The sequence below is a fragment of the Pelodiscus sinensis genome, chromosome 9 (assembly GCF_049634645.1).
Source record: "Pelodiscus sinensis isolate JC-2024 chromosome 9, ASM4963464v1, whole genome shotgun sequence".
In the NCBI taxonomy this organism is placed as follows: Eukaryota; Metazoa; Chordata; order Testudines; family Trionychidae; genus Pelodiscus; species Pelodiscus sinensis.
Genome location: NC_134719.1, coordinates 46,001,559 through 46,016,524, shown reverse-complemented (window position 1 = coordinate 46,016,524; position 14,966 = coordinate 46,001,559). Strand labels below are relative to the sequence as shown.

Here is a 14,966-nt window from a genome sequence, read left to right as displayed (position 1 = left end):
GCCCTTTTATGCAAAAGTTTTTCGGAAAAAGACTTTTGCCCAAACGGGAGCAGCATAGTATTTCCGCAAAAGTGCTGACAATCTTACATGAGCTCGTCAGTGCTTTTGTGGAAATTCAAGCGGCGAGTGTAGACAGCTGGCAAGTTTTTCCGCAAAAGCAGATGATTTTGCGGAAAAACTTGCCAGTCTAGACACAGCCACTGTGACAGGGTGCAAAGACCCTGCCACTGAGGCTCTGCAGCCAGCTGCCCCCACCCCCGCACCACTGTGGCACATGGTCGAGCCATGTGCCAGGTGTTTTAAATACCAGCAGTGTGGAGAGCAGGGAGGAGGAATGAGGAGTTGGGCCGCCGACTGGGAGGACGCCGGCTTGCCCGATGGAGGACAGGAGTGTCCTGCCCTCACTAGCCGTGGCCGAGCAGGTCTGGGAAGACCCACAGATGCAACCAGCTGTGACCGGCTGGGGTGAGAACAGCCCAGAGAAGATGCCACATGCGGTGAGTCTGGTAGTAAGAGGCCCAGGGTGGGCCTGAAGCTGAGTGGTTGGTGGGTTTTGGGGATTGCCCCCGCCAACCAGGTTGTAGAGGCTGCCCCTACCTTTAGGGCCCTGGGCTGGGACCCCCTATCCCCACCCCGCCAGGCAGTGGGACAGAGCCTGTGGAGACAGGTGGATTTGTTAGCCACGGGACTGATTATTGCGCATGTACTGTGTATAGGGCTGAACTGAGGACCCTGAGGGTGGCCAGGGGGGCAAGGACTGTGGATAGTAGTAAATGGTGGACCCTGGAATTGGGCCTGGGGTCCGCCTGGGACCACTGAGCAAACCCTAATAGTGGGAAGTTCGCCCAGGGATGGGGAACGTGGGCAAGGGGGCACTGTCCCCACCGTCCCGACACCATCCCCACCCCAGGGCTAGAGTAAAGTGGGGAACTGACTCACGGCAGAGCCACCCCTTAATGGGGTGAGCCCCTGGGCCGCTTCCCAACAATATGTAAAAGGAGAATGAACTAAGTTACCACAGGTGACTTTAATTCTGGCATTTCCTAACTCTTGGGTGTTTGGCTTTACAAACTTAACATTCAATGTTGTTTGTGCATTTTCCTCATTGTTTAAAAGATCAACTTAACCCCCCCCCCCCCAAAAAAAGTCATCAAGTGATATCATATTGACACATGCATAGTTCATCTGCAGGGCTCTTAGATCCCCCTCAGAGATGACCTCTCACTCTTGAACTAATTGAGTAAACCCTTGATATTGCCTGGCAAATTTCAAGTCTATGAATCAGGACAGCAGATAGGCTATGTGGACCAACACTTGAGGGGGATGCATTATGACAGCTGGCATTACAGATATTTGCTGATAGAGGAAAGGTGAGATTCAGGATTCTAGGGATTTGTTCCATGCTCAGGAGAGGGCTGTGATCCACTGGACACAGATACTTTTGCCTGTTCCTCCCAGGCATGACTCTGTCTCTGGCCTTCAGTCTCTGGCCCAGCCAGTCATAGTTCCTCCCGACTCATCTGGGATCTTTCCCTTGACCCAACCAGTTGACCACCAGTTGCCACAATCACTAATCCATGTTCTCAACCCTCACTGGTTTCCATTCCCAGTCGTCACCCCCCACTCATCTTGTTATCTGTGTTGTCTCATGATCCTCTCTCCCAGTTTCTTCTTCTGGTCTCTTTGCCCACCCAGTCCCATTTTTTTATCTCATACTCCAGCTCCTTATTAGATGTCTCCCCTTCCCTTCCTTCCTCCCTCCAGCCTCATTTCACCCTGATCTGACTGGATCTCAGTCCCAGACTCCCATCAGTTTCTCTTCTGATCTCAGTCCCCATCTTTCCCACACTTATTGACTTCCAGCTCCCCTCATTTCTTTCTTCACCTTGCAATCTCTCTACCCAATCAGCTCTGCTCTCTCTCCCTACTCACAATCCCAGTTTACCTAGCCTATCACTAGTATCCAGTTCCAGTCTCCCCCCGCATTCCTTAGGTTTCTTGTCCAAATCTCTATTCTCCCTGCTCTCCCACCCACTGCAGGTCTAGTTCTTGTTCCAGTAGCATTTGAATCAGCCAGCTTCCTCTGTACCCAGCAAAGGGGGCATTGACAGCACAGAATATGCAGTTTTCTTGCTCTCAGTTCTGATGCCTGGACCTGCACTAAGCCCGGTGCAGATCTGTGGTTTCAGGGAACATTCTCCTTAGTCTGGGCTGGAGCATGCCCACTGCACATTCAAGGAAAGCCTTCAAGGAATTTATCTGCTTAAATCTAAGGTGTCAACTGAGCATATGGAAACTGCATTTCCCTCCTCCAGTCTTACAACTTGTCCACATCAGGATGGATTTTCATAAGAGTGGCAAATTCACTTTTGACAGAAAGGTTCTTGCTCCAAAGTATGGTGTGTGTATGTGTGTGTGCGTGTGTGCGTGTGCATGTGCGCGTGCGCTAGAACTCTTCAAAGTAAAGGCCAGAATTTCTAACAGATTAAAAGGGGGAGAACAGTGTGGGGTTTTTTTTCTTCATTGAAAAAATGGCTAATCACTTTGGTTGGAATTTTCCAGTAACATTCAACCTGAGATACACTTGGGCTGTGTCTAGACAGGCAAGTTTTTCCGCAAAAGCATTTGCTTTTGCGGAAAAACTTGACAGCTGTCTACACTGGCCACTTAAATTTGCGCAAGAACACTGATGATCTAATGTAAGATTGTCAGTATTCTTGCGCATATCCTATGATGCGCCCGCTCAGGGATAAGTCCTCTTGCGCAAATATATTTGCACAAGAGGGCCAGTGTAGACAGGGGAGGACTGTTTTGTGCAAAAAAACCCCGATGGCAAAAATGGCGATCGGGGCTTTCTTGCGCAAAACCGCGTGTAGATTGGCATGGACGCTTTTCCGCAAAAAGTGCTTTTGTGCAAAAGCGTCCATGCCAATCTAGACGCTCTTTTCCGCAAATGCTTTTAATGGAAAAACTTTTCCATTAAAAGCATTTGCAGAAAATCATGCCAGTCTAGACACAGCCTTGGGGTAAAATATTTCTGGCAGAAGTTTGGCAAAGTTATAAGCAACTAAAATAGGTTCTTATAATACAAAATGTGCAACCTTGGTAACAGTAGGTCATGTTACCTATGAAATATTAGCCATTGGTTATACTGCAAGATTTTTATAGCAAGAGATTCTAAAACACACAAATTCACATGACATGACATATTGGAACTCTTTTAAAGAGTTGCTGAACTTAGACACAGCATATGCCCCACTTACTGAATGGGTGATTATATTTATGGATTTTTTATAGTACAGTAACTAAATGTATGAAACCATATGGCTTGTGGGTGAGTTAATTACTGCTCCCCTTTGGATGTAGTACTTTATATATCCTTCTCTTAAGAAATTGTCGAAAGGCTGTGTTCTTTAACAGAAAAATTGTCAGCATTTGGAACTCTAATTTCTGGCTGACTATTCTTTCAGAATTCTGCATTCATTTGCTTACATGCAAAACAGTCTTGCACAGCTGTATATCTTATGTAGTAAGAGGTTAAGTCTTTTCTACTCTCAAAGTCTAACCTTGTTTCCACTAAAAGCAATGGAAAAACATAAATCAGGACTGGCCTTGTTCTGCCTAACGGGCCTAATCTGCAAAGTGCTGGACTCCTTTGGGTGACAGGTAAGGATAGTCAGCATCTTGTAGATTTGGGCCCAAAAGCAGTAGAGGAAATGTATGAAATGTAAGTGTCCTATTTCTATAATATTTGGAGATTTAGTTGATTAAGGCTTTTATTTTAAAGATCAAGGTTAGCAGATTTTGAAGAGGGTGTTCAGCATTGTTCAGTGCTTGGGTATTTGGGCACTACCACAATATTACTGCTACTAAAATCAGATGCCTTGCAGTTGTGGAGGAGGGGAACCTGGATTTTTACAACAGTCGTTGTAGCTATCTGTAGACTTATGACTTATTACCTTAGCACACTATTGCCCTTCATTAGCATCTTAACCACATGACTATTTTATACTATAAGCATTCTCTATTACATTGCTCTATTAAAAGCAATGCACCTGTGTTTAGAATGTGTATTGCTACAAATCAATACACCAAAATTAGTGTCTAGCTGCAAACATGCCAGCACAGCCTATTTGACTATAAAAACCACAAGCCTCTATCATTTCATTATCCATGAGAACTAAGCCTTCTCTGCCACTAGAGGGTGAAATAACTACAAAACAATAAACACTTGAGCACATACAGACTTCTGAGTCAGTCCCATGGAGAACATGTGTTTTGCCTGTACATTACTTGTGAATGAGTCAGCAGATCACCCATGATGCCACTCCCTCTTCCCTAAATACAAAGGGCTAATCAATATTGCAAGCATCTTCCATGTCCATTTGTCTCAAATGTCAGAAGCTGTAAGGAACTAAGGAACTGATATATGATGTTGCACTGCAGACAAACACAGCTCTACTGGAATGTAGACAGCTACTCAGTTTCACTTTCAGATATGAATTTGCCACCCCAGAGCTCTGTGGGAAGTAAAATAAAAATACAGCTCTGATTCCGATCTTGAATTTATATCAATCATCTGCTCTTGAAAACAATGAATTCTTTACCAATCACAGGAACCATCTAGGTTAAAGGGCTTGCCTGTACTACTCAGCACCTGATATGTGGATGATCATTATTCTCAGTGCTAGTGAGTCCACACGACTTTTCCTTAGCAGCTTGTTTAACTGCAAACTGTTCATGCAGCTATAACATTTTCTTAATATCGAACTAAAAATTCCCGGCTGCAGCTCACAATGTCCCTCTTGAAGACAAATGAAAACAGATCCTTCTTCCCTTACAAAGTCTCATTACATATTTGCAGAAGCTTATGTCTTAGGTCTTTCTGTAGAATGAATCAGCTCCATTCTCTTCACCTTTCCTCATTTCCCAGACCTTTTATTACTTCTGCTGAATATATTCAAACAGCTTTAGTGCGTTGTGAGATTTTGAAGCTATAGTGGAAACCCCTTTCATATGTATTAACATGTCATTATCCGTGTGGAATCCAGCTTGTCTTAGCTTTCTTGACTAAACACTTCTCAAATAAGTAATGTTTTGATGTTCAATGAAGGCTCTTAGAATATTTTTTCTCAAAAGATTTCCATAAACCACAAAGAAAATGCTATTCCCATTTTCAGTTGATAAAAGCTATACTTTACAAAACAGGGTTGGCAGAAAACAATTGGTGGTTTTTCCAAGAATTATGTTTTCTTGATTTAAAACAAATTAGATCCCCAAAGGTACTGTAAACATCAAGTAATTTCTTTTTGTTTCTTATTGGTAGGCCCTCTGAAGAATTCTATTCCTAAATAGGTTTTGACAATGATGGGCTGACTGCTATTGCATTGATACTTCAGCCTTCTGAAGGCCCAAGTAAGGCTTTCCCCTTTTATATTAAAACTTATACAGGTACTAATACTACAAGCGATGATTCCAGAGAGTCAACAGTAACTGAGGCAAAAGGATCACTCATAACAGTAATAAAAGTAGGTGCAAAGGAGCAGAAACAAATTATTTTCTTTCTATGGGCATGTCTACACTACAGAGTTATTTAGAAATAACTCACATTATTTTGAAATAAAAAAGGTGAGTGTCCACACAGCAAGTGCGTAATTTCGAAATTATGTGAAAATAACAGACTTCTTATTTTGAAATAATAAACTCTCATTTCATGAGGAATAATGCCTATTTCAAAATGCTGTTTCGAAATAGGGTGTGTGTGGACGGCACAGCTGTTCTTATTTTGAAATAATTGGCCTCCAGAGCTTCTCACAGTTGCCCTGGTGCCCGCTCCATTCACAGGCCTCAAAACTCTACAGCAGTGGTCTCCAACCTTTTTACACCCAAGATCACTTTTTAAATCTCAGAACAGGCAAAGATCTACTGCCCCGCCCATTCCTTGAAGCCCCACCCTCTCTATTCTCCTCCTATTAATCACTTGCTATCCCCAGCCCTTACTTACACACTCTGATATACAGTTTATTTTTAAATTATGCAATATATAAAATTAAAATCACGTGTTTATAGTTATGAAATAAATGGTCTGTTTTTTATTCATGATATTTAAATCTAAAATGAAGCATTTATAATTATTCATTTTGTGGGGACAGAGTTCTGCGGCTGGGGGCAGGGGAGAGGGAACAGGGTGCTGGGAGGGCAGAGGACAGGGTTCTGCAGCTGGGGACAGGGTGCCAGTGGGGACAGAGTTCGGGGAGTGGGGATGGAATAGGGACAGAATTCTGTAGCTGGGGACAGGAATGGGGACAGAGTTCTGTGGCTGGGGAGTGGGGGCTGGGGAGCGGGGTGCCAATGGAGGCAGAGAGTCCCCTGCATCTTCCTCCTCCCAGGATTCCCCCCCCCCGAGGGAAACCAGTGTGTGCCTGCCCCGGGGCCGACCCCCCTCTGGCACAGGGAAGCCCCACGCACGCTTGCCCCAGCGCCAACCCCCAGTGCAGGGAAGCCCCACGCGTGCCGGGAAACCCTGTGCGTGCCTCCCCCGGGGCTGACTCACCCCTCCTATGCAGTGCAGGGAGCCGATGTGGCACTAAGTTGCGGGACTTCTGTCCATTCCCGGGAAGCCGACACTACCTCCATTTTCACTTGAGGTAGGTAATGGGGCTTCTCGGGGGTGGGACGGAAATGGGGTGGGGCGGACAGGACGCCTTGCGATCGACTGGTCGAAGCCTCATGGTTGACCGGTCGATTGCGATCGACCTGTTGGTGACCATGGTGTCATGATTATGAGGGTTAGCCAGCAGCCTGGGGATTAAGGGGTTAACTACACCTAGCCAGGTGGAGTGACCAATAGGAATGTAGGTGGGACTTTTCAAACTGGGACAAAGGAATTTGGGTTTTTTTCCTTTCTCCTTTTGTCTCTCGGAGAGAGTTCTCTGCAGCTACAGAGAGGGACAAGCGTGTCTCTCTCTCTCCAAGACACCATTCTTCATTTTCTGTAAGTAGGGTAAAGTTTAGGTAGTTTCGTTAGGTTTTATTGTTTTATGGATTGGGTATGGGATCTGAGATCTGGCACTGTTTAAAAGATGTTTTGGCTTTTCTTTGTAACTAAGTTCTAGGCCCATGGAGTTTTTCCATTAGTATATTTTGTTACCTCCCTATCTAGTCATTATGTTTGCAACAGGAATATTGTTGTAATAATAAAAGTTCTTTCTTCTCTTTTATTAACCTGGCAGTGGTTAATTGTGTGCCTTGATTTTTATTTTAGGGGGGAGATTTCCCAAATGATCTTTCCCCTGGTTTCTTTAGCAACATTTGGGTGGTGGCAGCGGAAGTTTTATTCCCAAGATCTAGGTTTTTAAGATCTTGGGGGGAGTTTTATACCAAAGCCTGGTAGATAAGGCTTTGGGGTACACTTGCTGGCCCCCACTTCTGCATTTATCATGCCAGAGTGGGATGACACATGTCTCTACAGTTTCCCTTTCCCTGCATTCTTTAAAGCTGCAGGTAGAAGGGGAAGGGCTTGTGGCACGACACAGGCCCTGCTTGCACAGTCCCACATAGCAGGATCCTGAACAGCCTTCCCTGCTGCCATGGCAGATGCCAGTGCTCCCTCCGAGTAACCAATGGCTGCCAGCATCTTGGCAGACACCTTGGAAGTCCATGGCCAGGATGGAAGGGGGCCCCATCATGGACTTGTGTGGAGATCCTGAATGTCATAGAGATCTGGGGTGAACAGTCTAATCTCCAAGATCTCCGCACCAGGTGCAGGAATGCAGGTGTGTACAGCCGGATGGCTGCCAGCCTGGCCCAGAAGGGCCACACACACATGCTGGACCAGGTGCGCATGAAATATGAAGAACTGTGCCAGTCTTATACCAAGGCCAGGGAACAAAGTTCCCAATCTGGAGAGGCACCCCAGACCTGTCACTTCTACTCACATCTGGATGGAATCCTGGGAGAGAGGTCAGTTCCTTCCCCAGCCTTTGTTGTGGACTCTGACCTGGACATGCCTTTCCTCAGCCTCCAAGAGGGCAGGGCTGTGAACCATGATGAGAAGTAGTAGTAGTAGGAGGAGGAGGAGATGATGCCCGCCAGACAGGAGGTGCTCATCATCCTGGAGCTGGTTCTCCCACCCTCCCCCAGGATGCCTCCCAAGGCTCGGGCAAGGCCATGGAAGGAACATCAGGTGAGTTCTCTACCTTTCCCTATCTACATGTGGGGGCAGGTGGCAGACTGCTGTCCTCTCCTCACTTGGCCTTCTCATCCTGGAGATCACACAACAGCCTGTGCATGCGGGTGCACATGGAGTACCAGTCTGGAGCAGACAGCCCCATGAGGCTGCCACACAGGAACCCATCACTCCTTCTCACAAGGTTCATGAACAGGTCTACTTTACTCCAGACACTATGGTGGAACACCTTCCCACCACAAGCCACCACCAAGGAGGCTAGGGTCCTGAAAACACACAACAGTGCCATGGATGACAGACTCATGCCCGCACTCTCAGAGCAGCATCTGCCCTGGTGAAGTGCTTCTCCACCCTCCTGGGACAACAGCAAGAGAGTTAAACCTGCATTAGTATGGCATCGATGGTTGATTTCCCTATGCCAAACTCGTTCCTGACAGAGCAGTAGCTGTCCGGCATGGCGAGCTTCCAAATTGTGATGGTGTCTTGCTTCTGGAGGGAAATAGTGGGTCTCGTGGGTGTCCTATCACTGCAGAGCAGAGGTGAGTCACTCACAGAGCTCCAGGAAGATGTCCTTCCGCATGTACAAGTTCTGGAGCTGCTGCTGGTCATCCCAGCACTCCATGATGATCTGGTTCCACCAGTCAGTACAACTCTCCCGGCGCCAGAAGCTGCAGTGTACAGTATGCAGGGGATGTAGTGTATGAGGAGGAGCACCTGGGCCTGGTTGAGGAGATCCCCTATTCTGGAATGGTCATCATGCTGCTGCATCGTAAGCAGCCTGCATAATCTGCACCAGGAGTTGAAGCAGCAGATCTAAGAGTCAGTGAGTCCCGCTCCGTAGATGTGCTCTGGCATCCACAAGAGCGACCAGAGCACTCAGTGAGAGTTTACTGTCCCTCAAGGAGGTAGGCAATAGAGAAGGGTCTGAGACACGGCTGTAGAGGGGAGCCCCTTTAAGTATGAGCCTCAAGAAGCAGCTACAGGAAGAGACTGCTGTCCCAGTGCTCTGCCTGGAGTGCTTCTGGGGGGCTTTAAATTAATGTGGATATGCTATTCCGATATAGATATGCACTATTTCAATGGGGATGTGTAGTGTGGGTGTGCGATTTCAAAATAGTTATATTGAGAGTTATTTCTAAGTAACTTATTTTGAAATAGCCTGATGGTGTAGAAATAGCCTAAATGTCACAGCAGTCACTCCAGTCCTGGAAGAGTCAGGTAACTTATCAGTCACCTTTTAAAATAATGCATGAATGTGGGAAGAATTAGTGATACTTACTGAGCGCTATTGATAGGCAATGATTCTTCTGCATTTTGATCATTTCCTTTTCACACTGTCCAAGATCATAGTTAATTATATATGCCATTTTTTCGTGCTTTTTTGTAAACCGATGAAGCGAACTTTGGAAAAATGTACTAGTTCTCGACAGGGTACTGGATTTCATAACTCTCCTTCCTTGTAAGTGGGTCAATAAAGTACTTAGTCACAAGCTTAAAATTAAGCATATGAATAGTCTCATTAAGGTCAATAAGACTTAAGAGTATTATCCAGATCTGAGCCTTAATAAAGATCCACCCAGTTCTTATTGGTTTATAAATCCATTTATTTGTACACTTAGTACAGTATGTGTAAAAATTCAGTGAAACAATCTGTGAGCAATGGTTTCTGCATTTTAAAAAATAACTTTAGATTCGTTTCTCTTGTCCCTTACTCATTTGAGGCTTTCCATTTAAAAGAAACAAATGACATTCCCTTGTGCTGACACTAAAAATCGCCGACCCCTTTCTATGAGGTCTTTTCTGTAGTGTCCTAAATACCATAGGAACAATAAAGCATTTAGAGTTTGAGGCAATGCTTACAGCCCCTTTTTCATTAAAAGGCACGAGAGGGCCCTGACAATTATTCCTCATCCTGCCCCCCCCAAATGACCTAGGCCCTTCATTCATAATTTTCTCAATCTTTTTAAAATCACAGCTGCTGTGCACAGACTGAACAATGGTGAAATACTTTCCCATTTTGGATTTCATAAACACTGCTCAAAAAAAAATCCAATGTGCTTTTTTAAAATTTACTTTGGGACATACACAACTTTTTAGGGAGGAGAGGTCTAGGATTAAAAATAAATTAACTGTTAAAATATTTGTTTGAGTACACTAGTACCATGACTTAATTTGTTAATTTTATTAAAAATGAGATGAATGTCCCTTCGGTCCAAACTCAAGGATTTCTCTTATTAATGAAACCTTTAACTTTTTTGGGGGAGATAAGCCCTTTTGGGGAGGGGGATAAGCCCTTCCAAGCCTGCTTCTATCTATGCTCATGTATATCAGTGATGAGACCCACTGAATATCTCATTCTTCTACAATGTGCTCAGCATCTGAATCTCCCACTGACTTCTATGGAAACTAGGACAAGTTTCAGTATCAGGCCTTAAAGTAAAACTTTCCTTTATGGAAACAAAACAGTGCCTATGAAAAGGGAAATAACATCTGGCTTTCAAGTTTTAATTTTAGTTTTTCTCCTTCTAAATATAAATACTACAGATTTTAGCTCCCTATTGGCCCCTAAAGGACCTAATTCAAAACTCATAGAAGTCAATGGAAAGACTCATTGCGGTTGGATGAGGCCTTAAATGCTGCTTCAAAGACGAGCTCCTTGACATCAGTGGCTTGCCATTTCATGCAATCAAAATGATCAGTGATAGAAGTTACTTCCTGTCTTGAGTCCACTTGCTGGAAATGGATGTGGGTAAAGAAAAACATATCATCAATGTTTGTAATGTGTGTTCCTTTCTGGTGTCAGGACATGATCATGCCTGAGGTTTCTTTACCTCAGTTTCTTCCACTTTGTTACTTATTTCCCTCCTTGCTTTTGGGTGGTTGGAGGACTGTGCCCTTCAACTATAAATCGTCTTAGACTAAAATAAAGGGTCCAAATGCATAATATATGTTTAGTATTTCTGGCACCCTGCCTTCATCTTGTTGATGCAGAAGTGAGTAATGCTAATAGTGACTTGCCTCTCCAGGATAAACAGTTCAATAGTCCTTCCTCCCAGGATCTGCCCTGGTCTTCCCCCTGTAGCTGCAGGAGGTTTTCACCCTCCTTTTTCTGATAGCCTCAGGTATAAACGAGGAATGTTAGATACTGTGTCATTAAATACGCATGTAACCACGTGAAATCTTATTGGTTACACAACTATTCAATAGTCCCCGGGGGCGGGGCCAGCAACCAGTGCACAACCAATCCCACTCCCAGGGAGCCCCATGCCACCCTGTGCTACTGCTTCTGTCTCAGAGGCAGCAGAACAGGGTGGCAGATGGGAGCCAGTTTGCAAAGGAAGCCAATTTAAAAAACAGTTCCCCATGCAGACCAGCTGCCTGCTTCCCTGCACTGCTGCCTGATACTGAGGCACTAGCATGGAGTGACAGCAGACCCTGCCTGTGAGGGGGTCCAAGCTCCCTGTGGACAGAAGCTGGTCCACAGGGAGCTCAGACCCTCTGTGACGGGCTGTTGCCATGGATCAGCCTCTGTCTATGGTGAGCCTGGGCCATTGCAGGCAGAAGTTGCTTTGTGGCTGCCCTCTTTGCCCCTACTGCTGATAGAGGCAGCAGCGCGGGGGGAGAGGAGGCAGCACTGCGGAACTGGTGCTGTGGAGAACTAGCTTTTAAGCCAGCTACCCCCAGACTCTGTATGAGGCAGCAAGGAAGGGGGTAGGCGGGTCTGCGGAGCTGGCATTCCTGGGGAGCCTGCTTGAAAGCCAGCTCACCGTATGTATCGGCTACAGCCTGCTCCCCGCACCCTCCACGCTACTGCCTCTTGGATACAGAGGCAGCAAGGGGTGGGGTGGAGTGCATATAGTCAACAAAATTAACCAATAAACCCAGGCTTATCAATTAATCATGTAATCGACTACACCTTGACATCCCTAGTATAAGCCCTGGAACAGAAAGTGAGCAGTATTCTCATCCCAAGCTACTGTACTTCCTCTCTCCACAAATGCTTTCTCTAATTCTTCCCAGGGTCCTGCTGTATCCTGACTACTTATTGGGAAGGTAGATTATGTACAACCCCATTCCATGTCTTCTCTTCATAGAATCAGAGAACTGGAAGAGACCTCAGAAGGTCATCAAGTCCAGCGCCCTGCTCTAGGCAGGACCAATTCCTCTTTCTTCAGGCCTCTCTCCAATATGGAGAAAAGCTGCTCTTTATATTCCCATGTTATATTGCCCAAACCCACAAGCTCACACTCAGCACTGCTGTCTCCTTGTCTCCTGGGGGACAAGGAGTATGTGGCTTCACAGAGAAATGCTGTGCAGTCCAATAATGATTGGTACTTATACAGTAGCATAATTTGTGCAATGGCTAATAGGACCCTACATCTTGGCAGGGATTAGACTAGATGACCTTAGCGGTTCCTTCTAACCGCTGTGGTGCTATGGTTCTATGACCTGAGCCTTCTAACTTGTATATAAATAATGAGTAACTTCATTGAAGACAATGGGCCAGATCCCCAACAGCTGTGGATTGTTATAGCACTATTGGCTTCATAATCTTTAACATACATGTTCTCAGATGCCCCTGTGAAATAGGAAGTGCTATTAGTCCCATTTCACTGGTGGAGAACACTGAGTCCCAGAGTAAGTGATGTATTCAAGGTCACATTAGGAAGTGCAGGGTAGGAGGAAGCCTGAGACAGGAATGGAGCCCAGATCATAGTTCTAGACTTGTACTTTAAACACTAGGCCAGCCATATTCGTGTTGGCAGAGTGACTATTGAGCCATGATGCCTTTACAGCTGCCCTTACACACTACTTTTACAAAACATTATGCACTAGATACTCCCCAAAGGGAGCAGCAGAAGTCAAAGCCACTTCTTTGATTTCTGCTGGAGCTTCTGCAAGGTAGCCAGGGAACACTCCAAAGCACAGCAGCTCCCAGGCTCTGCTCTCCGTCTAGCTCAATGTGCCCCTTCACTGCTCATGAAATCTACTCCCAGCAACGCCAATGTACAAGTATTCCTCAGGCTCTCTGGCGGTGGAAGCAGCTTGGAAACAACAGATAAGCAACTAGTTCTGGACCTCTCTTACCCTTTTTATGTTCCTTTGCATCCTGCTGCTTGGCTTCCAGCTCTAGCTGATCTGACATCCATTTCCACTTAAACTTGAGTGGGATTGGCAGCTAGCAGGGCAGTGGTTAGATCTTTTGCCTAGTTTCAGATGTGGCTGTCAGATAAAAGCTAAAATGGCATTTTTCAAACAGCATCTCCAGACAGGCTATTATAAGACTAAGCAAACAACCAAAAAATACCCACCCTTTTTATCTAAGACTTTCAAAAGAGGTTAACAGTTTTATTCCAGATATAAATGTGCTTGATGATATGATATTTTCAGGTATGAACTACCCGTCATCGAAATAACCTGAGTTTATCCATTTTATGACACACTAGAAAGTACCCAACCTTCAAAATAAATTATTTGTTTTAAAGGTTGAACATGTCATACAGTAATAACATCTAGCCAGCAGCTAAGAAAAGTCTAAGAATCAGAGGCAATCAGAGGAAGCTGGGAAAACAGAAGATAATGATAAAGAACTGAAAGACACAAAGTTTAAATTTTTATCAGATACTAGAAGATTTACCTGGCATTGCTCATGTCTTTAACTCAAATAAGTTTTGTTTTTCTTTATTTAAATCATTGTCCTGAGATGGTGATGGAGATTAGGGGTTCAGTATGCAGGCTGCTCTGGGAAGAGAGGAAAACCGCATCCCTTTCTCACCACAGCATCTTGGGGCCAGATGAGAAGCGCCTCTCCATGACTGCTGCAGGCTCCAGTGAGGACAGCTGGGTAAGAGGTGCATATTCCACCATCTGAAATATATAGTAGATAGCTGTCCCTTTCTCCACGCCTGCTGCCCGAATGGGGTTATAGCTGTCCTGGTCCCCATCTCTTGCTGCTTCTTGTAGTCATTCTACAGCAGTGTTTCTCAAAGTGGGAAAGCTGCTAACAGGCTGCTCTAGTTTGTTTATTTAACTGTTCTGCAGCCACAGAGCCTCATGGCTCCTATTGGCTGAGGTTCGCCATTTGAAGTCCAGGGGAGCGGTGCCACTTCTCACAGTTCCCCTTGGCTGCAAACTGTGGAGCTGGAGCAGTGTGTTAGCAGCTTTATCAAAGTGGGCCCGGGGCCCACTTTGAGAAACATTCTTCTACAGTATAACTGTCCCTCCATCAGCCTCCTCCCTTTCCATTTTATGAGAAACAATCAAATTCCAAGGACATATCATTGTCCTGGCGCAACCAAACTCTGACCTTGCTTTAAGTTAGGATCAGAGGAAGCTGCATAACAAATGTGGTGGTCCTAGCTTTTACCATTTACGAGACGTTCTTGAACAAATGGACTCACAGACAGACAGACACACAGATAGATAGATAAAGTTTCTAAAACATGTAGTAGACACTGGGAAAAGGATACGTCACCTAGACAACGCCTTTTCTTTTGACTAAATCGGTAACAAGTATTTTCACTTAGGTTATACAGTCTTGGTTATCTCAGCAAGGTTGAAATGTTGTGAGATCAGAATGAGGCACACTTCATATATTTTAGGCTATGTCTACACAACCACTTATATCGATATGACTTGTATGTTGCTCACAGGTGTGAATAAGTCATCTTCCCCAGAGCGACATAAATTACACTGACCTAAGTGCCAGTGTGGACAGTGCTATGGTGTGGACAGCTACTGCTGCTCATTTGGGGTACATAAGTTGGTGGGAGAGCTT

The 14,966-nt window shown here is 45.2% G+C and overlaps 1 long non-coding RNA gene across 1 annotated transcript in view; it reads right to left on the bottom strand.

The window, feature by feature from the left end:
• Window positions 1–14,966, bottom strand: part of LOC112544212 (uncharacterized) — a 107,325-nt gene that overhangs the window by 21,624 nt on the left and 70,735 nt on the right. The window lies entirely within an intron of this gene.